Source organism: Acomys russatus, chromosome 20 (assembly GCF_903995435.1).
Source record: "Acomys russatus chromosome 20, mAcoRus1.1, whole genome shotgun sequence".
NCBI classification, from domain to species: domain Eukaryota; kingdom Metazoa; phylum Chordata; class Mammalia; order Rodentia; family Muridae; genus Acomys; species Acomys russatus.
In genome coordinates, this window is record NC_067156.1 from 69,813,082 (window position 1) to 69,837,426 (window position 24,345).

At 43.3% G+C, this 24,345-nt stretch overlaps 1 protein-coding gene and 1 long non-coding RNA gene across 2 annotated transcripts in view; both read right to left on the reverse strand.

Annotated features, from left to right (window-relative positions):
• The window catches only part of Znf407 (zinc finger protein 407), a 422,429-nt gene that overhangs the window by 74,801 nt on the left and 323,283 nt on the right, over positions 1–24,345 (reverse strand). The window lies entirely within an intron of this gene.
• On the reverse strand, positions 11,157–12,600 carry LOC127204635 (uncharacterized). The gene is made up of 3 exons (XR_007832495.1): positions 12,545–12,600; positions 11,435–11,506; positions 11,157–11,269 (listed from the first exon to the last, which is right to left on the reverse strand). It is a non-coding gene; the product is annotated as an uncharacterized LOC127204635 (long non-coding RNA).

Below are 24,345 nucleotides of genomic sequence, written 5' to 3' on the forward strand. Positions count from 1 at the left end.
CATCACACTGCTGTCACTGAAGCTGAGACCATATAACACGGGTCCACACTTCTCCTCTGCCAGGGCTCTGCTCTTAGGCTCTGCTCCACCATATGACCCTGCAGTCTCCATGGAGATATTCAATCTGCCCACAATGTTTTAAGGAGCAAGTCTCTGTTGTAACTCAATCCCCAATCAATTCAGTATCACCACACCCATGAAGACTTACTGACATGCCATTCACATTCTAATTTATAATTTTATAAGGACAAAGACTACATTGAAAGATAAGAGGTCATGTGCACAATCAATAAATAGATAAAACCTTGAACATATATTTTGAGCTTAAGACTAGAAAAACAGTAATGTTTACAGTACATATAAACCAATTTACATTAAAAGAACAAAATACAAGAATGGGGAAAGTCAGCCGGGTGTAGTGGTGCATGCCTTTAATCCCAGCACTTGGGAGTCAGAGGTAGGCGGATCGACGTGAGTTCGAGGCCAGCCTGGTCTACAAAGTGAGTCCAGGACACACAAGGCTACACAGGGAAACCCTGTCTTGAAAAAAAAGTGTTGTTAATGTTTAGGGGCTGGAGAAATGGCTCAGTGGTTAAGAGCACTGCCTGCTCTTCTAGAGGACCTGAGTTCAATTCCCATCACCCACATGGCAGCTCACAACTGTCTGTAACTCCAAGATCTGACACCCCTACACCAACGCACATAAATTAAAATTAAATAAAATATTTTTTAAAATGGGGAAAGTCATTAAAAAAAGAAATACAAAATTTCAATAGGGAATTTAGAAAAACAAAACAAACAAACAACAACAACAACAACAGCAACATAAAAGAACCAGAGAAACCTAAACATTAAGATGGCAAGTTGCTCCAAGTCAGACTAGAACAAAGCTTGGAAGATCAGTGACATCAGTAGCTATGAGGATCTAGAGGAAAGCACAGCACCCCCCAACCCCTGTCTCTAGTTTCCTGAGCTTCAGTTATCACTGAAGTCCAGAAACACTAAATGGGAAATTTCAGGAACAAATTTCTAGTGTTTAAGTTATGCCCTCTTCTGTGAAATATGCTACACCCTTTTACAAAGCTCCCCTTTCCTTTTCCTTTTGGTCCAATGCATTAATACCTGTCCATTAATCACGTGGTAGCTCACTCATCATCGGATTGTCAGTGGCAGTATTGCACTAAGCACTTGTATTCAAGTAACCTTTGGTTTACAGTAGCTTCAAGGCACAGGGATTTGAGTACATCAACCAGAAGCCATAAGTGGTTTCTTTAAGGGAAAAGTTGAAAGTTCTTACATGTCCTGGAATTGCTGAGATCTATAGCAAATGTATTTTCTACTTGTGAAATTGTGAAGAATGAAAAAGAGATGTGTGTTAGTTTTGCTGTCACACTCCAAGCTGCAAAAGAAACAATTACCAAGTGTGATAAAGGCAGAGTCAAGATAAAAGGCATCAGATTAAGGCTTTGGCAGCATGCAGTCCCATAACTATGGTAGTGAGGATCTTGGACCACACCCTTCAGCATGATGAAAGACAAGTGGACTTTCTAGTGCCTCAGTGCTCCAGGGAGCTGCAGACAGCACTGCTTCCACTGTCTGAAACACCTGTGGGGGCAAGCGGGACCTGAGGTGACTAGCTTTCCCTCAGAATCTATCTATGTTCTCCAGTTAACTACGCTTGTAAGATTTACTTCCCCCAGTAATATATTAGTATGTCTTTAGGTGTAAGTCAAGGTAGGAATCAAGTGACCATCTCCTATGAGGAAACAGGCCTAAGACACAAAGGCCTTCTGAACCACACTGGAGAGCAGCAGCGGAGGAAGGCCACCCGCTTGCCCAGGGTGTCCTTACAGAGCCTCTCCATCCTCTGACTAAATGGAGCTGGGCTCTCTGGGCAGGCATTCTCCACTGAGTAACTGGTTTCAAAAGCTTCCTCTCTGGTGAAGCTACTGTGAGAGGGAGTTGCATGAACCTGACTGAGACACTTCAGGTGCTGACTTGCTCCTACACATTTCTTCTTCTTCTTTTTTTTAAATCGACAAGAACTTGTGCATAGAGTTACTGTAAAACTGTAAACATTATTCAGGCCAGCAGCAACGCCACCAAATACACAAGAAGACAAACAAATTAAACACATAAGAACACAGTGCTTCAGATGAAAGTGCTAACTGCCTAAATGGTTAAAATTCACACTATACAAGGCAACCTTTTACTTTCTGCCTGTCCAGCCTGTACTATTCCTTAGGGAGCCACACAGTCCATGTGCGAGAACACAAGTAAGCGTGGGAGGAGGGTTCAGATACTCACTTGTCAGTAGCTGTGTTCTCTCTGAGACCAGAGGGAAATTCTCAATGTAGTTAATCCACCAATTCTAAATAATTTGATGTTCCATACCAGAGAGCCACATGACATGACATGAGGCAGGATGCAGGTGTGGTTGTCTGTTCCAACACAACTGCCTGGGCTCCATGGGTTTCGGAAGGAGATATCCTGAGAGCTACTGGCAGAACATGGCCAGACAGCATGTCAGATTTCATACTCTGCAGACATCTCCAGCAACTGATGCCTTGTAGTCAAAGGCTGTTAAATTACCTGTGAAGGGTTACTGGCAGATCCAAATGTTTTTCTCATTGTTTATTTAGTTCCTAAAGCTCTTGGTCTTTGTGCTGATTGCCTTAACTGACAGCACAGGAAATCTGGACTTTGTAAACTGGGCAGTGCTCTATTGAGTTATAGGTTGCAGGTCTGTAATCAAACTGTAGGGCTAACCTGTATGGAGAAATTCTTTCCTTGAAGAACAAAGAAGCTTAATATAAGCAAACACCACTAACTATAAATAATATTATAAAACAGATGAGCTTGGAAGAGGGGCCGAAGGACAAATATCTCTGCGGACAAAAAGGTCTCAATGAGATACAATGAGCACAGTATTGATGATCAAGAAAATGCAGTTATTTTCTGACTATAAAAGAACTACTTAACATGGGGAGTGTGCCAAACTGGAAAACAAATGTGAGTGACTCAACTTCCATAAGCATCAGCCTCAAACACACAGAATCAAGTAGTGACCACCTTCATAAAAGTAGTGTAAACTGAAAGGGCCAGTATCAGTAAACACGTGTGTAGCAAATATTTTATGTAGTTGTTAATTAAAACACATAAATAAGAAGAGAGCCACTAAGTTGGTAAGTGGGAGAATAAACGCCCTAAGGAAAAATGTCTCCACTGTCACGGTTCGGGTCTTCTCAGAAGGCCCTGTGCATGGTGGTGGCGGCAGCAAAGCAACCTGAGTCTGGACTTGAGAATGCACTGGGGTGGGCGGGGCGGGAGCCAGCTCCCATCCGACCACACCTGTAAACAGATGTGCACGCTGTCCCAGCACTATGCCCCACAGACCCACTTTTGCAGGCTGGAATTAGAAAAGTCATTGGTATGCCCGTTCATATTGAACCTTTTATGTTCTTATCCTGAACTCAGATTTAATCTACACATAAGTGGTAGGACCCATATTATGGAAAGTATGAATTATAATTTAATAAAATTATAAAAGTAAGCACAAAGTACTATCAGTGAGGGTTTACTTTATTCTTGCTGCTGTTTTTGTTTTTCGAGACAGGGTTTCTCTGTGTAGCTCTGGCTGTCCTGGACTACTTTGTAGACCAGGCTGGCCTTGAACTCAAATGAGCACAACTACACCTGGCTGTTATTCCTGCTGTTTTTTATTTCAAAGGCTGAAACAGAGCTTTAGTAAACAATGGATATTTTCATGAGTGACCTTCAATCATCAGTAAATACAGTTCTCACTAAGAGTTGCTTTTCAAAGCTACTTGACTGTAAGAAGCATCTTCCACAAGATAACACATGCTTAGATAACACTACATCAATCAATTTAGATATACACACCACAGAATATTTAAATGCTTAACTACAACACATGAGCTACTATATACTGCTCACAGAGCAAAGAGCTACTCTGTGAGCCAATGCTGTGTTACAAGCAGACTCACGTGGGTAACATGTCGCCATACTTCTGCTTCAATTAAAAGCGTATTTCAGCAGAAGGCCAGGATGTGGGTCTGTGGGTTTAATGATGGCAGCTTAGAGTCTGTGTATGCTAAGTGCACATTACTCAGACGGGCTCAGAACTATGCTTTACATAAATAAAGACTGAGCACATTAAGACAGAATCTTGCATAGTCTAAGTATATATTAATGGACACAGTGCCAGAATCTGCTGGCAGTTCCACACATTGTGCATAAAACCCAACAAATCGGTTTAAGATTTTACTAATACTTTCACTTGAAATTGTTTCTCCTTTTTGTCCTTCCAAAGATAGAATGAAGTAAGGGCTGAGCAGAAGAAATACTTCATGAGTCTCACAGAGCACTCTACATGGCGTGAACGGGCGATAGCTGAGCAGCTCGGAAGGCCGTCACGTTTTACTGTGCCCTTGGAAACAGTAACACCAGGAACATGACATTCTGCTAAGTCGGTCCTAAAGTAGTTCCTCCAGTTGATGCTCTGCTGCACACTTTCCATGTAAGGGCACTGAACAAATTTTTTAAAGAATTAAAACAAAACAACAACAAAAACCCTACTACTCTATCAGTTACTGTCAGTATGTCCTCTGCAGTGAATGACAGCGATAAACATCAATACAGCCTCTGGGAATTCTAACAGCCCAACCTAGAGCGGTTCTTGTTTAGCATGATTAATACAATCAGGTGACGTTGATGAGGGTGTGTGTTGTGGTAATAACCACCTTCCGGCAGCAGCAGAGTAACCCACGACCATGCCGTTAACATGGCAATCTCTTTTGTTTCTGTTAACTGTTTATTTTGATTTATATGTATTTTAAGGTTTTTAAGGACTAAAGGTTGAAACCCTGCTGTTCGCTGTAAGAGGTGACTAGAGAGCAGTACCAAGACGTCCACAGCAGTGCATCACAGGGGTGGGGACAGCAGTGGCTGCGCCCAGAGAAATCACGTGCTCTACAGGGTGCACAGCATCCGGGAGTGCAGATGAATGTCCAGCTGAGATCTGGACAGTGACAGTGCCTACCAAGCTGCTAATCGATATCAGAAGGCATCTGAGGATTATATAACTAAGTTGACTGCTATACCCTAGATGGAAACATGTCTCTCCAAAACTCGTAAGTCCCAACTCTTAGTACCTCTGAGTGTGAGCCTACTTAGAATTGGATCCCTAGGGATACACTTAGTCACGATGAGGTTACACTAGAGCTGGGAAGACTGCTTGTTCCTTATGAAAAGAGGAAATGGGGATAACTTCCTGTAAGGCTGGATATGCAGACCCATATGCGATGCTTAATCTTGATTATCAACTTGACAGGACCTAGAATCCCCACCAGACAAGTGTCTGGGCAGGCTTAGAGGGGTTATTTGGAAGGTCCATGGCAGCTGTAGGTGGTGCTATTCCCTGGGCTACAGTCCTCTACTGCATAAAGATGAGAAACAGGCTTAGCACCAGCACAAGCACTGCTGCCTCTCTGCTTTCTGACCACAGACTGGAGTGCCTAGCAACACCTGGCTCTTGTCCTCATGCCTTCCCTGTCAGGGCGGACTGTATCTCCTACAACAGAGAGTTTAGGTAAACCCTTGCTTCCTTAAGCTGCCTTTGTCAGGTATTTTATTTTTGAAAAAAAAAAAAAAAAAAAAAGAAATCTCAGGTATGTTATAACCACATCTAAGTTGAACATTACATTAACAACCACTGGAAGAGTACACAGACGTCAAAACCACCACGTAAACAATGCTCTGCTCCCAGATAGCCATATGCAAATGCAGAAACAAATAAACATAAGTATGAGGAGGGTGAAAGAAAGAATACGACTCAATGTTATAGTCACAGACTTAACTGAAAGTATGTTTAATGACATATTAAGCAACAAATTTTAAAAATGATTATAAGATTGTTCCCCAAAAAACCAAGAACACAAATCACCTCTGTGAGGAGGACACAGGGAGATCGTGAATACCAGCACACTAAGGCATGGAGTGAGGGTGTGACAGACGACTGCATGAAGACACACAGTGACATTAAAAATCAAACGGAAATGTGTAAGGGAACAAAATAATCAAATAAAAATGTCAGTATAAAGTCTCACCATGAGAATATGTCAAGTTGACAGGATGGGAAGACTTGAAGACAAGGCCTAAGAATTAGAAAGCTCAAAGTAGGATAGAGATAAAACAATATGAATGAAAAACAGAGGAGACCAAGGGAACATAATGAAAACACTGAATTTCCAAACCATGGACACAATGAGAGAAAAAGGACAGACTAAAGGCATCTACATTATATCCAGTAAACGTAGCTGTAAATTTCTAAAATGCAACATAATCAGTGACTATATAGAGACAGTATTTACTTAAATACCAAACTCACATTGTGAGAGCCAGCCTTATTTTTTGTTTTTTCGTTTGTTTGTCAGGAGAAAATTAGCAGACATCCCATGCAACCACCAGAGGAGGCCAGGAGTGCTCCACTGGCTCCTTCCAATTCTGGCTGTAGGAATAAGCAAGGAGGGTGGGGGAAACTCATCCTGATTTGGACTTCTGGTCTTTAAAAATGGAAGACAATCGATCTTTGTTGATTAAGCCTTTCAGTTGGAGAACTAGGTTACAGTATCCCTGGCAAATTAATGGCCAATATTTGTCGCATTTCTTTTTTGTATTAACATTATTTAGTTAATATCACAAAACTAGAGCTGTCCAAAGGATATTCAAGCACTGATGTCTGTTCCAGATAACTCTAACAAGGATACTTTTGTGGAACTGTGTATTGGCTGGTAGTCTCACTACAAACAAGGATTGAAAGATTTCAAATTATAAAAAGAAAAAAACAAAAACTTGCCCAAAGACTACTATTTCTTACATATAATTTACAGTTTTTTTTCAATTCTCCAATTATTACACATGATGATAATAAAAAAAAAATTGTAACACTACTGAATGTGGTGGCTCTCAATCCAAAGAGTTACTATAAACAATCTCATTACAAAAAAATAAAAAATAAAAAGGTGATGAAGAGCAAATGCACATGAAGCTTGTACACTTTGCACAAGTGACAGAACAGACATTTTAGAAGGCTGTGAGTGAGTTAGGTACCCTAATGAGCAAGACAAGCAGCCACTAAAATGCTCTACAGAGTGATATGTCCAAAATCAAACATCAGTCTAGAGATATTCAGATCAACCATGGAGAGGCAAGAAATGGGCTGGCCGCAGAGCCCTTCTGTCCTCTCAGCCCATGGAGGTCAGTGGGAACTGAGAAAACTGAAGTAGTGTATGAAAGCATAGAAAACTGAGGCAGCACTGGAACCACAGGTCACAAAATTAGGCTGCGTGTTATATTTCAATGAAGTAACTTTATGGAGATAAAAATCCGAACATGACCTAGACACACAAAGTAAGCAAAATGTCTGGCGCACAATCACCTATCATAGCAAGAGCCCTGAAAGTCACAATGTGATAGGAAAAGAAAATTGTTTGATGCCAGTATCAAGATAAATGTTATACTAGAATAAATTGACAGGAGGTTTAAAGCAAGTATTATAAAAATGTTTTCAGCAAAACATTTTCCTGAGACACAGATAAAACAAGTTATTCACAGCTAAGAAACAGAGGTTACCAAAGAGAAAATAAATATTAAATAATGAAAAATACAATATAGATTTTAAGACTTCCTGACTGGGCTGAGTAGGTGGGGAAAGAAGCCCCACACAGACGGTATGAAGAAATGAGGAGAACTTGGGGCAGTAACAACGCACCCTTAGATCAGTGGGATTCCAGAAAAAGAAAGGAAGGGCGAGAGGAATTTAAGACTATTTAAAGAAATAAAGGGTAAAACGTCCAAATATGATGGAAGGCCTGTTCCTGCTGATCAAGAAGCTGCGTGAACCTGAGAGAAGAAAAGTGAAAAGAAACTCTCACAAAGACACATTATAATTAAACTTTTGAAAAACAAAGGCAAAGAGAAACTCTTTAAGTCAGCCAGAAAGAAATGACACACTCCCTACTGGGAGCCCAGTTGACACAAAAGCAGATTTCTCACCAGAAGCCAGGAGGCACAAGGGGCAGCCAGGGTCTTATCAAGTGCCCTAAGATATAACAGCCACCACGACTTCCCTGTCTGGTCAAAGTGTGTTTCAGATCGAAGGGGAATTAAGATTCCTCTAGAAAAGGTGCTTCTTGTCAGAGCCAGTCCAGTCCCTGCTTAGAGGAGAAGATGGAGAAGCAAGGTTCCAGAGCAGAGCTGCAGTCAGTGGAGAGGGAGGAGGAACAGGAAGAGCAAATCAGCTGCTGCAGGCTCCTTCCTGGAGCTCATGTGGCTCAACTGCCTTCCACTGGCCACATCCAATGCTCATCCAGCTGAATCTCAAGGTCACAGAAGATCTGGCCGCCTGCTTCCCGAGAGCACATACTTCTCTTACACAAGGTCAGGAGGCAGCTGCCCAAGCCGCCCAGAGCCCTGGCTCTTGAGGAAAAGACTCTTAGTTTGTATGCTTATAGGCTTAGTGCCCCAAGAAGAGGCAATTTCTACCACAGTTTAAAAATAAAAGCAGCAAGTGGCAGTCACTGGCAACAGGTTAACAATTCAATACTACTAGCATATAGGCCACCTGAGATCATATGCTAGCAAAATACAAGGTGATTTTAAAAACCAAGAAAACAAATTATACAATAATTGCTCTATCAATGAACAGTTCTTGCTAAGAAGTTTTAAGACCATTGCATAGGATCTATGTTTATGCTAAATTCTATAACTATTCAAATATTCTAAGTATTTTCATATATTTGCTATATGTAAAAAATAAATTTAAAATTAAATTTGAGTAGTTCCTAGCAATAATTTAGGGTTTGATCCAAACATAACAAAGGCACAAGGGGCTCTACGATGCAGAAAGTCTGTCTGAAATGTCGCCCAGCATATCCAGGGACAGCCGCTGTGGGGTCTGAATGACAAATGATCCACAGGCCCTCCCCAGGCCCAGGCTCAGCTGTGTGCACACTTGGGGAAGGCACAGGACCTCTGAACACCACAGCGGAGGGCTTGGGAGCTTACGGACTCATCCACTTCATCTTTCACTCTCTTTCTCTCTGCATCTTGTGTGCTGATAAAATACGATCAGCCACCGTCTGTTCCTGCTGCCATGCCACCCTTGCCATGAGGACTTCACCGCTCTGGAGCCATAAACTAAAGCCTGTCTCCCTTAAGTAAAAGAGCTGCTTTTGCAAGCACACTTCATTACAGCAACAGGGAAGTACCTAGGTCTACAGCTCCGTGGTTGCTCAAAGTGAAGGAAGCGACCACTGCTGACACAGCCAGCGCACTACAGGAAAACACTGGCTTTCCCGCGCTCCCAGGTCTTAAAGTATGAAGATCAGATATCACAGGCGCAAATGTTCTAATTCTTACATAGTAACATTCCAAATGCTGAAAATTGATCAAAATTATTCCCTACAGGGTTTCTTTGAAAGCACTGGGTGCCACAGCCCGGGCATTTGCATCTATCTGTACCTGGACATGTTTTGTTGGTGTGGGAAATGGACTCAGTGGCAGGAACTTGCAGCCTTATTAGACACCCGGGGTCATGAGTTTGAGACCAGCCTGAGAACATGGTAAGACCCAATTAGAAAAAAAAAAAAAAAGGATAAATATAAAAGTATACTTTTCTTGTCTAACTGTAAACATCTCAGTAAGCCTTTATTAAAAAAGAGAATAAAAGCTCATCTATGGAGATGGAAGAAAAAACAATGAAAAGGCAGCTGGATTCTACAACCTCAGACAAGAACAGTGGCAATGGAGGACTGCGTGGGACACAGGCTGCCGCCACAGTGGGCTTGGTGCCTAGGGCGGCAGCACCACACAATGACAAGCCGCCGCCACTCGGCATGCAATGGTGAGCTGCAACAAGGAGACTTCCAGCCAGAAAATGAAACAGCATCAGGCCTTCTAAAAGCTTACAGGAGGGCAGCTGAGCTGCTCAACACGTGTTCTCAACACCTCCAGAGGGTCCTGCCTGGGACTCTGAGCAGGAACATCACTTCCATCTTGTAACACCTTTTCATCCAGGACACTATTTTTTTCTGGCTACCAATAAACCGCTTTGAACAGCAAACAATCCAGACCAAATGCACCCTTGCCCCATGTCACACCGCCTTCCCGACAGCTACCAGCCCTTACTGTCTCCATCAGTGCTGGCTGTGTCAGGCTTGCTATACATATTATGAAGAAACACTACAGCATGTACCCAGTGTTTACACACTCTACGGGACAAATGGTAACATAACCAAGGGGATTAGATAAAGATAATTGTAGCATTATAATGTTTTAAAATCATAAAAAATACAATTGGAAAAGAAGGCTGCAGAAACATTAGCTTAAGAAGCTGCACATTAAACGCAGCCCACACGCTAGCATTTCAGAACACACACAGGGACTTGACATTACCGAGTCTTTGTGCTGTAGGCAGACACACACACTGAGTTTGGATTCACAGACTAACAAAGGACAAGAAGGAGGCTGCCAGAAAAAAATGTTTACCAGAATGGTGACAGAGTTGTGAGGCAGATGAGAGGAGGACGTGGGGTGATGGCTCAGGACTAGTAACACCCACAAACTTACTAGCCCCGCCGCTGGGACTGTCACTTTGCCTTAAGGTTTTCCATATGTGTTTCCAATGGTGTCACTTGAATACAGGACCTACACCTACCTGTATCATGGTCACTTGAATAGGGACCTACACCTGTACCATGGTCACTTGAACACAAGACCTACACCTGTACCATGGCCATTTGAACACAAGACCTACACCTGTACCATGGTCACTTGAACACAAGACCTACACCTGTACCATGGTCACTTGAACACAAGACCTACACCTGTACCATGGCCATTTGAACACAAGACCTACACCTGTACCATGGTCACTTGAAGACAAGACCTACACCTGTACCATGGTCACTTGAATAGGGACCTACACCTGTATCATGGTCACTTGAATAGGGACCTACACCTTATCATGGTCACTTGAACACAAGACCTACACCCGTACCATGGTCACTTGAACACAAGACCTACACCTGTACCATGGTCACTTGAACACAAGACCTACACCCGTACCATGGTCACTTGAACACAAGACCTACACCTGTACCATGGTCACTTGAATAGGGACCTACACCTGTACCATGGTCACTTGAATAGGAACCTACACCTGTACCATGGTCACTTGAATAGGGACCTACACCTGTATCATGGTCACTTGAATAGGGACCTACACCTTATCATGGTCACTTGAACACAAGACCTACACCGTACCATGGTACTTGACACAAGACCTACACCCATACCATGGTCACTTGAACACAAGACCTACACCTGTACCATGGTCATTTGAACACAAGACCTACACCTGTACCATGGTCACTTGAATAGGGACCTACACCTGTACCATGGTCACTTGAATAGGGACCTACACCTGTATCATGGTCACTTGAATAGGGACCTACACCTTATCATGGTCACTTGAAAACAAGACCTACACCCGTACCATGGTCACTTGAACACAAGACCTACACCTGTACCATGGTCACTTGAACACAAGACCTACACCCGTACCATGGTCACTTGAACACAAGACCTACACCCGTACCATGGTCACTTGAACACAAGACCTACACCTGTACCATGGTCATTTGAACACAAGACCTACACCTGTACCATGGTCACTTGATAGGGACCTACACCTGTCCATGGTCACTTGAATAGGAACCTACACCTGTACCATGGTCACTTGAATAGGGACCTACACCTGTATCATGGTCACTTGAATAGGGACCTACACCTTATCATGGTCACTTGAACACAAGACCTACACCCGTACCATGGTCACTTGAACACAAGACCTACACCCGTACCATGGTCACTTGAACACAAGACCTACACCTGTACCATGGTCATTTGAACACAAGACCTACACCTGTATCATGGTCACTTGAATAGGGACCTACACCTGTATCATGGTCACTTGAACACAAGACCTACACCTGTATCATGGTCACTTGAATAGGGACCTACACCTGTATCATGGTCACTTGAATAGGGACCTACACCTTATCATGGTCACTTGAACACAAGACCTACACCTGTATCATGGTCACTTGAACACAAGACCTACACCTGTACCATGGTCACTTGAACACAAGACCTACACCCGTACCATGGTCACTTGAACACAAGACCTACACCTGTACCATGGTCATTTGAACACAAGACCTACACCTGTACCGTGGTCACTTGAACACAAGACCTACACCTGTATCATGGTCACTTGAATAGGGACCTACACCTGTATCATGGTCACTTGAATAGGGACCTACACCTATACCATGGTCACTTGAACACAAGACCTACACCTGTATCATGGTCACTTGAACACAAGACCTACACCTGTACCATGGTCACTTGAACACAAGACCTACACCTGTACCATGGTCACTTGAATACAAGCCTACACCTGTACCATGGTCACTTGAATAGAGGACCTACACCTGTACCGTGGTCACTTGAATACAAGCCTACACCTGTACCATGGGTCTGCACAGGAAACAACTTGGGACAAGCACATTACAAGAAAGCGTATTTTCCTTAACTTCTAAAATTGCTTTTTAAAAAAGTTATATTTTTAATTATCAGAGAGAGAGAGAGACAGAAAGACAAGAAAGAGACCAGAGGGGGACGAGCGTCTCCCCATGACACTGGTAGCTGGAGAACAGGCACGCGATTCTTGGACAGGAGATAGAAACCCCTCCAAGCAGCCTTACATGGTGCTGGGAACGTGACCTCTGCAGGAGCCGTGCATCTGGAGTCTCAGGTTTCTAAGACAGGGCAACAGTATGAACAGAAGGGAAGGCTCGGCCACTGACAGCACACAGGAGTGCCTCACATACAAGCCGCACTGAGCAGGTGAAGTTCTCATGCAGAGCCACATGATATTATCTACACCATGATATGAACAGCTTTTGAAACAGGTAAGGGCAGTCAGTAGGCAGACAAAAAGTCTTTTGGGAGTTCTAGCTCCTAAGGCATTGACAAGACCCTCCTGACTTTCTTGGCCATTACCAGCCCATGATCTAAGTGATCAAGACTGTGCTGTCCCCACACAGACACCAAACCAACACAGGGTACTTTTTTACTGACAGGCCTTTAATGGTTTCTCATTAGAGTCAGAAGAGAAAATGCTGTTCCTTGCACACCTTTCTCAGTCTGTGCCCGTTTTGGCTCTCTCTTCCTGCCTTTGGGAATGCCTGCTCGGCCTGGCATCCATGATCCCAGTCTTGACCACAGTCCACCTCACTCCTAGGTTCCATTCCACAGCCTGTTAGAAGCCCTCCACCTTCCAGACCCATTTTTCCCTGGGTGCTCCACAGGTAGTTGCAGGCCTGAGAGGCTCCTGACACGTGTTCACAGGTCTGATCTTATGCCACATGAATCTTTGCTCACAAAGCAATTTTCTTGGGAGACAGATGATGGTTTCAACAGTTTTTACTCATGTCAAAACACATCAGTGCATACTTTAAACCATATGCTGTTTATAACATGGTCATTATTCCCCCAGAACCCATCTCTGTCCATCATTCCCTCAGATCTCTGCAGCCTTGCTTTCTGAGAGAGCTAAGCTCCTCAGCCCTGGCCTCTGCGATAGTCGCTGTATTTCCCTCTGGCTGGAATGCCAACAAAGCATTGCTCCAGCGGCATGCCACCAGGAGGAGCACTGGTCAGCGTCCAGCTCATCCTCAACACTCCTCGCAAGATGGGGCTCTTCACAGTCTAGACCCATGGCTACTAGATTTGGGAGATCCATGTAAAACTACATATAAACTAAAAGTATTCAATACTGAAGAAATGAATCCATACATTAAAAAGCTCAGTAATTGAGGAAATGGGAAAAGGAAGACTATATATTGAAAGGACGGTATGTTTTAAAGTTTTCCGGTAAGTTAAAAACATGAAGGGGATTGTGATGGTGGTCAAGAAGAAACATCAAGACACTGGTGCAGACAGCCAACCAGTAGGAAGGCACGGGGATGAAAGGAAGAGGGGTCTATGGTGGCTTAGTGAGGGTTTGCCCATTTTCCAGAAGCTCCATGTACAGAGATGCTCAGTCAAATTAACTCAGTGGCCAAGTCAACTACAGTCTGAATAATTCAGACTCCCAGAGCAGAGAGGACAGAAGGGGGCAGCCTGTCCCACATAACACTAGCTTTGTGAGACTCCAATTGCTAACAAAGGACTGAGGGCAGGGAATATTTCCTACTGGGCTCTGTATATGTGTCTGTAGCACCAAGGAGAAGAAAATCTGGGCAAGTCTAGGAGTTTAGAGCCACCTGGGAATCCCAGCTACTATGATCTTAACAAAGAGGTGACAGAGACTCCTGGGTGCTCAGCTGCTGTTAGAGGGACAGAGGGAACACTGTTGTCCCTTTATCTTTCATTGTAATCTTTAATGCGTGCCATTCCAGAATCCAGGGAATGGGGGAAAGCTGCACGTGAAAATATTAAAATTGGTGTGGTGCTAGCAAATTTTCAGTATAGACAATCAATTCAGGCTCAGCAAAGGCAGTGGTAAAAGGTCAAAACAAAATCATTAAAGAAGTTTCTAAAGCTTCTAGAAGCCTCATTAAAACCAAATCCTGCTCAGAGTATGAAAACCCTGGAGAGTCAGGTGAGAGAGCAGAAAGTAGGTGTTCAGAATGCTCCCATTAGCAAAGAATGGGAAACTGCCCTGCGTTCTGAGGGCGGGTTCCAAAGCTGCTTAACACACAACCACAGACAAGGCATGAAAACACCAAGAAGCTCTCAGGAAAATGCCATCAATGCTGCCATGATGGTTTGTACAGGGACCAAAGCAAACAGGATCTCTATAACTGTGAGTGACAGTTAACCGATCCCACAAAGGGCCTCAAAGCCTGATCCTTCCCTGACCGACAACACAGCACCAAAATGTCATTTCCTTCTGTGTTGGCCCTGCTGCACACACATTTCTATACCCCAACAAGACTTCTGAATGAGGACTTACACTGTTTTGAAGGTGGTGCTGATCTGAGTAAACAGCAGACACAACAAAATCATTGCTACTATGCACTGAGCACCTGAGACTCCACTGGCTTCCACCTGGCTCACTATTTTATATAACATGAACACTAAGGAAGGAACATGATGAGCGACAAGGGAGCCACTGGTGCCTCGTTCTCCGCTGCCGTATGAAGAGAAGCTCATTATATAAGGAAGAGGGGGTTGGAAGATATGAGCTGTGCATTTTTATGGCCATCAAGCAGTAGTAGTGCTTGGGTACCACAGCATCCTGAAGAGGACTCTGGGCATCTTTTCCTATGCCGCTGATCTGGGGAGCATCTAGGTAACTGTGGTTAGTGCTTCTTGGCAAACTTGTGCTATGAACCGATTTCATTTTTGGCTCCGGCAGTCTTCTACTGCTGTTGGGATGATGAGGTATAACCTAAGGGTAATTTGGTCCTTCTCTTTTTGGAGAGAGGAGGTACTAGCATTCAAGACCATGGGCCATGCCAAAGATAGCAAGAACACTTCTTCTTCCCACTAGGGCTGTGCTCCTGGAGTGTACGGCTTGTGCTAACCCTGTTGAAGATGTGCTAACAGGCGTACACAACCCTGTCCAGGAACGGTCATGTGACGTTTTCACTGACTATCCAAAGATGTGGTCACAAGCTCTTACAGTGCACAATGCCACTTAAGGACTCACTCAGGTTTTGTTTTTGTTTTTGTTTATTTTTATTTTTCCAAGACAGGGTTTCTCTGTGTAGCGTTGGCTGTCCTGGACTCAACTTTGTAGACCACGCTGACCTCGAACTTACAGAGAACTGCCTGCCTCTGCCTCTCAAGTGCTGGGATTACAGGCATACACAACCGTACCTGACTGGTACAGTTTTGTTTTTACATAATGTAAAAAGTCTGTCTGTATGTCTGTCTGTCGGTCTGTGTGAATGTGTTGTGAGGTACTGAGATGTGAGTCTTCTCAACCTAGGCATCCACACATTCTCCCCAAAGCTGCTTCTGAAGAGCAAGGCTGCTGGCAGATGCTCTGCCTTTCTCATGGTCTCAGAGGAGACAAGCAGGTAGAGTTAGTTGTGAATTAGAGGTACCGTCTAGGACCAGGTGAGACTTTACAGATTGTGGCAGGAGTCAGCAAGCTCATTTTTAATGTGTAGTTCACTTCCTTCACATTCCTGGAAAGCTAATCACATTGCCGTGCTGTCACACGCACAGGCACCTTCTTTAAGTATCTGACCTCAAACACGTGCTGAGCAGCCCGCACTGGCAGAGGGCACCGCGCGTGCTGAGCAGGCCCGCACTGGCAGAGGGCACCGCGAATGGCCTCTCCTACACTGTGTCTGATAGCCAGCTATTAGGCACATGGTTCCATCTGCAGATCTGTTCTTACTCCCCATCTGCTCTAGAACGCGGGCACCACAGCCAGCCAGGCTCCACCCTTCTCCACTGCTCTTTTTCTTTGCTCCTTGCTCTGTGATTTGCATGCTGAGATAAAGCCTTCACACAACATCTTCACAGACGTACTCATTATCTCTTCTCTCCAAAGGAGGCTGCATTCTAACTGCTGGTTTCTATGCCTTCCAGTCAGCTCTCTGCCTTCCTATGTACCGGTCATACACTGATGGACACTAGCAACTTAGAAGTATTTATACATTTATTTTAAATCCTGTATATTCTTGTAATTATGTCTTCTCTTTCTCGCTAAACATGAATATGAAATTCCTTAGGTTTGATAATATATAGCTATAATAAGGGTTGGTTAAATTAAAAAAATAATTTTCTTAGCTATATAATTTTCAGAATACAAATAAAATATTTCCAAGTCACGTGTGAAAATGAGAAGTTAATCTGCCATTGTTGGGTTTTCAGGCTTCTTGTATCACAAGTCATAAGGACATTAATAGTGCTGCCAGTGTCGAGTCTGCAAAAGTGCTGTCTCTAGACACAGAGACTTCTGTCAGAGAGGGAAGGCAGCTCAAGACCAGAAATCTGGGCTTATTTTTACAAATAAACTATAATCTGAGTAATGAAGACATGTGCAGGTGAGTGTAATAATGAATGGCAAGTCATACAAAACATCTCCAAAGTATGGTTTTCTTGTTAAATGAAAATGGAAAAAAACAAACAAAACAAAACACCAAACCAGCCATGAGGCAAAAGCTCCCACTCAAGAAACCCAGTGGACACAGGTGTGTGGAAACAACTGCCTTCCTGATAAAGCCACAGAAGCGGAGAGAGGAAGCAGACAGAAAGAAATGCTGCGCTCTTCAAGAAAATAATACTTTTCTTAAAAATAATCAGCAACTCACACTTCTGACAGGGCTCTCTCTACTGCTGCCTGGGAGACAAGAGCGCTGGGTTCTGTCCTCAGTCGTGGACATAATTAATTTCCCTCTCAGGCATTCTACCGTTGACTCTCAGGCTTGTGGGTGTGAGTTTACAGCACTTTTCTGTTTTTTTTTTTTTTTTTTTTTTTTTTTTTTTTTTGGTAAAAGAAAATAAAAAGGAGAGGGAGTTGAGAGGCTGTAAGAGCTGGGGAAAAGAAAGGAGAGGAAGAGAAACACCAAACACCAGGAAGAGTCCACGCGGGAGTGAAGGGCTGAGTGCTCATCAGGGCTCGTCCTCAGAGAGTAAAACTGCTGGGTCCACGGGGCGCTCACTACCTCTGTCTGTAAACGCATCCTTCAACGGTGCAACCAGGCTGACCTGATGGTGGCCCAGACCCAGAGGATGGCACTGCTGCTCAGCCTGACACCAGGACGCGCTCTGCCAGAGAGTGGGAGAGGCTGCCCCTCTGTCCTCCGTGGCTGGCATCTGGTCAGCATCTTGCTGTTGCAGCCTGACCAAGCTTCCGTTCTCTTCATATCTGACACACTTCTTAAATTAAGTCTCAGCTCACATGATGTCATTCTACCTCAGCCCTGTTGAGCAGTTCTGTATACACGCTGTTAAATTCAGTTCTGCCACAAACGATACTCTGAAATTTCCACACAAGTTGTAATTCAGAAAATAGCTCAGCTGAAGTGGCCATGAAAAACAAAAGGACCTTGGACCTTTCTGAACAATATTTTAAATTCTGCCTGGTCACATAGAACCAGTAATGATTTCAGCTAAAATTAGGCGACACAACTCACTGACAAGAGACAAAAACAAAGCAGGAAACTACACAGAGGGGAGCGCCTTGTCTCAGAGCCAGGGAGCTACTCCTGTCCCCTCCAAGATTACAAACTGACACGGACAAGGAGTCACTGCCAGCTTTCCCAACAGTGAGGTGACCTGCTTCAAGTCTAACGGCGAGATGAACACAGACCTGCCAGCCTTCCCTCTGAGGAGCAAAACAAAAGCTTTTTGTTTTTTAACTAAAAACCACAGCTCGTTTTAAAGCTGTAATGGTATATTAACTAAAGCCTCTCACTTCATATTTTTAAACATATTTTTAAATTCAAGAAGAATTCATTAAAACATACTTTAAAAGTCCAGCTCTCAAAGATACATGGTTTATGTTTTCAAGGACAAAGCTTACAGTCTGTCATATCATAATTGCCTAGGATACTGCGTTCTTCTCATCCTTTTTACTTTTTAAAAATTGTTTTTTTATGTACCAACTTTATGCTGGGTTTCTCATACTTAACTTTGAATTTAAGTAAATTATTGAAGCCATGGTGAGCTTTCAGTTTCAATCCAAGAAAACAAGAAGCAAATAATTTGTTGCAACACAGACAACAATGTTTTTCAGTTACAATTTAAAAACATGTTTCATTTAAAATTAAAATATAAAGTAAAAAAGCAAATGAAGAATTCAAAATAAGATTAAATTATTTTATCTCTGGTGGCATGCAAGGTTTTATAACTCACAAATGACAATTTTTAAGGTACTGAATTTCATTACTAAACAATATATCAAGCATGCAGGAGCTTGCTCCAAAGGACGTGCTTTTGTTTATTCCGAGGGTAGAGCAGAGACTAAATTTCACAGCTACTAGAATCATACGGATTCCTGATTGTAACACTAAATCTTCCTTAGCAAATCTGAGAATCCCACCCAGTCCCCTTGCTAATCAGAAGGCTCACGGGTCTCTCCATTACTGTAAATGCTCAGGACAGTTCTTGCTCTGATTTCCATTTCAGTTCATTTCATAAAATCGTTTTCTTACATGTGAAATTTATTGCTTTTCTGCTGTATACTCCTAGACACCAAAGTTTAAATATACGGCGCTAATTAAGCTCACACAGTGGTCCTCCCACAACAACCACTACCTCAGGGAAGGGCTAATTTGGAGGTGAGGGTGTGACGGTCGCCAGGGCCTGGCAGTGGCAGCACTATGTAATTTTAGAAATTAAATGGGGTGTTAGGGAAGCCTGTCAGTTGTCACCATAGCTTCTGGGGTAGTGAAGTCAGACAGCCTGGAGGTTACAGTGCTGCAAACTCCAGTGTCCTGTCCTGAGGTAAAAATACTAGCGAGCTACAGCACCCTGAGCGGCCCTGAGAGAGGCTACTTCAATGATGGTGTGGTTGGTACGAGGTCTTGCTTGATTAGGAAGAGAGAGACAGACTCATTACAGATCAAGAGAACCCAACTGCATATCTGACACCGACACTAAGGAAGAAAAACCAGACAATACTGTAAATAAATCTCAACGAGCTTTTACTCTGTGGTCCAGCAATTTCCTGAGTCTTCTGATTTGTTTTCAACTTTAGAATTGTAATTGCCATATATTTTGGGGAAAGAACAGTTTTCCAAGCAACATACACTTTTCTTTCAAGAAACAAAAACTGAGCAAATGTTGTTAGAGAAAACATCAACTGGAAAGTGAGAGGCAGACAGTAGTCTCAAACATGCTGACCAGACACTTACTCTACTCTGCTGCTGGTCGGGGGGGGGGGGGCACAGGGGGGGATGTGTGCACACGTGCTTTAAATAGTAGATTTTTCACTAAATTTCAAATACAGATTGAATGTTTTAATTTAATCCACACAACTTTAGAGGCAAAGAAACTTCTATATACTTTAGGTATAAAATAAGTAATAGACTGTCTTATTTCACTTGTTAATTCCTGGATGCTTTCAGTAAATTAATAATGCAAATTATAGTTATATCCAAGAAAACAAGACACCAGCTTCAGGTTGCTCACACTGTAGGTGAACCAGGGATTACACTCTGGTCTAGTGAAATACAGGTGGAGATAAATTTAAAAAAATAAGCCAACAGTTTGCAATCGTAATCTTAACTCCACTGTGCAGCCAGACAAAAGAGTCAGGATTCTAGGCAGTGAGCGCCCCGCATAGCACTGTGATACTCAAACGGCTTCTTTAAACCAGAACGCAGGCTTCCCTCTTCTGTGCTAATTATACACTTTTCTGTTACAGAAACGAATCCTTTATTGCTCATAATTTCCGCTATCACTGGCGTGGGCATTTTTTCAGATCAATAGCAGATAGTTAAACAAAGAAAGGCTAAATGCGATAGCTGTTTGCAAATCACGGCGTTTCGGTTTTCACACTGTCCTTGTGCTTCATATTAAAACATCCAGTGTGAGTCCAGGTTCAGGATGCGTACACTTTCAAGGCTTTTTGTATTAAGCTAAGCATCTGTTATTATTAATACCAAGCATTTGGCAGTTTATAACAACACAGGTTGTGCATCCTGCAGTTTTACAGATCCCATTGCAGGTGGCCACACACCGCAGACAGCAGAGATGCACCGTAGCACCTTCCTGATGCTCTGCACATGGATCCTCCATCAATTGCTGTCAGCTGGCAGAATCACCAGTGATGAACTAAACTTCCCAGCTAAGGAATCCAGAACAAATTAGGAATCAATGTAGATTAAACGGCTTTTTAATAACAAATTCATCTGCAGGTCTTATTTGCTATAAAAAGAAAGAGGCTAGACAGCTCATATTGTGGCCTTGCTAAGAAATACATGCAAAGAGCCCAGCATTACACGTGTCTGACGGCTTCTCTTCTGCTGGTGTACGGAGGATAAGCATCTATTTTTGGATTTTTGGTAACATGCTGGTTTCAGCCCGCATCTCGTCTTTCTATATTCTTGTGAAAGACATCCCTTTGTCACCTTCTAACTATAAAGGGACACTGTTGAGCATGTGGGTGTCACCTTTGTATAGAGATTCTCATATTAACGGCTGACCTCTAGTTATATCATATTGAAAAATGTGGTTCTCCCAAGGCTGGATTTGAGCTTCAAAGCTGCAGTTAATCATTACTAAACAGTAAAATGGCTCAATCAATGTACAAATCACTGCAGCCTGAATCTGGACCCTTAGCACCTGCATGAAAAGCTGGCTAAGGCTGTATGAACCTGTAATCCCAGTGTTTGGGAGGCAGAGCAAAGAGGGTCTGGAGGCTTGCCTGCCTGCCAGTCTAAGCCAAGTCACTGACCTCAAAGGTCACTGAGAGAGCTTGCCTTAATAAATAAGGTCCAACGAGACTGAGAATGACACTGGGCACTACTCTCTGCCTTCACACGTGCATGCACAGTCACACTCACAAAACAAAAAGTAAGCTAAAAATCCCAATGTTTCTTATTATGTCCAAACTTGGCAATTTGAATAGGAAAGTGTAACTTAGATGGCTTAGTATGTCCACTTCTCTGCATTGTGGATGACAAACCACGCTATGGTGTGGTTCCTTGAAGATTCTCTAAGATTTTACTAGCTCAGCTATTCAGATAAATGAGCATCTCTGTAGAATGAACGCGAATGCTTCATGGGCAGAGTAACAGCTGTGAGAGGACTGCCCTGACTACAGCACCGGGGCATGGGACCAGCCAAAGAGAAATCTTGGGAAAACGATAGACTAGTAATTTCTCAGATTACACATTGTGAAATTGTATTTCTTGGTGAAAATGTAATCCATTCCTTTTTCAATAAAAATGACTGGATATTATTTTCAAAGTGATGGATTTCAGAGTAGACTGAAAAAAATATCTAAAAAATTAATGATACATCATGCAATAGGACCTAAGAATTGATACGTCTCAGATAGAAGTATTCTTTAATGTCAGAAAAAGAAATCTCACTGAAACAACCCCAAATATAGCATAACTATTTGGTATTAACAGACTTACTAAAAAGAGGAAGGGTTTCTTCACGGGTTGGAGGCTAACAGATACAGGCAGGTAGTCTTGTGAGTGATAGCCACCTTGAGGACCAGAGTCGATAGCTAAAGGAATGTCAGGCACATAGCAGGGTAGACCTATGAGTCAACATGAACGAACGCCAGCCGTCCTGAAGAAGAGGGTCCTAGAAGGTGAGTGGCACCAAAGACAGTGACCTTTCTGAAATAATATTGTAAGAAGTTTTCCTTTAAGATGATCAATGCAGGGAAAGTGCTGTCTTTTGATTCAAAGTCAACCTTGATTCCACACCACAACAGGGTGTCCTGTTTATGATCCCTACCTGCCACTTCTTAGTCATTCTTCCATTCACTGTCATCAAGTTTTTACTGAAATCTTTGGAAAAGTAAAAGAAAACCTTGCTGCTAGTCCACCCGTGTCACAAGAAGTGCCTACAGACAGCTGCAGTGGTCTGACCTGTCTGGTCACAAGTACTATATGAAGCTTTGAGCCACTTTCTGAGTTATGGTACCTTGCATTCCTTTGAGTGCACTTGTTTTTAACTTTCTTTTCATGCTTATGATACCACGCAATCTCCTAAGGTCTAGACTCCAGGTAAGGAAACAGACGAAAAGCTTGCGCTTTATGAATGCAAGCACCGAAGAGCAAACACACTTGATGTCCCCACTGCCTATGGAAAGGTGAGCAAGGGCCAGAGAGTGCAGCGACATCAGGCACCCTCACTCAGTGGACAACAAAGTTAGCACTGAGATCAGCAAACCATGAGGGAGAAAGGGGAAGCCTTTGTAGACATGAGCACACCACAGAATCTACTAGCAGGCTGTGTGAAAAGCAACAGAGGGAACTGCTCCAAAAGAAAGGACCTGGGTCAGACACTAAGTGAGGGGCAGTGCCATGAGGTCACCTGACCCAGCTGCACGGCAGCCTGGCAGTCTGCATTTCCTTCTCTGTGGTCAGGCCATCCTGAGCTAAGAAGAAGCAACACTGCCACAGTGTACTGGAAGACACTGAGTGGGTTTCACATAAGTGGCTCGTGTACCCCAGGTGAAAACAAAACAGTGAAAGCAAGCTGAGCAGTACCCTCATGTTAGTGGGCTGCCACGGGCACAGAGCTAGGGGAGGGTGGAAGGATCGGGTCTGCCAGGGGAGCACCCACCCTTCACTGAGTGAGCTCTACAGAGCACGCCCCAGGGTGAACGCTTCTCTTTCTTCTGTTCCAGAGGGATTTTGTTTTTCCCTTCAGTGTCTTTAAGGAAACAGAAGCCCAGGAAAGCTGAGTGTTTTCACAAGGCACAAATCTTCCCAGGTCACTTGTCTATTAGCAACTTCTGCTGGTTTCCTAGTTAAGTCACGCAAAATTCTCAACACACTTTCAGATCTAGAAACCAGACCCCTGTGAGGCTCTTCCGTGGCATCTGCAGACTTTCTCTAGCTCACCAAGGCTGGTCTCTCACAGTATTCTAAAGACACTTTCAGGTGCTGGGCTGACAGGCTCTTTCCCTCCCTAGTCCCCAGCAGAGCCCTGTTCTTAAAGGAGCCATCCTGGCTGCTACTGTGCCATTTCTGTCTCTCCTGCTGCAGTGAGCGCCATGACAGCCACGATCGCCTATGTTCTGCTCACAAGTCTAGCCCTGCATGGAACAAATGAACTCGCGCTTACTCCACTGCTTTAGAGTCTCAGGTGAGGCCCCTGAAAGGCAGTGGAAGCTGCAACAGAGATCATGATTCTCATGACATGGCCATTGAGGCCATTGAGGCTTTTCTATCCATTTCCCATGCACAGAAGAGAAAGCTGACAGCAGCTGGGTAAGCTTGGCATGGCATTACACCAAGAAAGCCGTGTTAGCCCCAAATGTGGATCTTTTACTTAACCATGTGTTTTCTACTTTGCCATGTTGTTGCTCTAACTGAAGAAAGGAAGCCTTTCTCCTTAATTCCTACTGTGTAAAGCTTAAAGTAGTTCAAACATTTTCTCTTGGGTTAAAAAAAAAAAAAGGACTAAAATATTAAACTCACAGGAAAGCCTGCATCTTTTAGGGTTATACCATTTCTCAGTAACTCGAACAGTAAAAACAAACAAGTGTAGAGTCATGCACAGGTAAGTTATATATTAGTCATGAAAAAGTCCTGATAC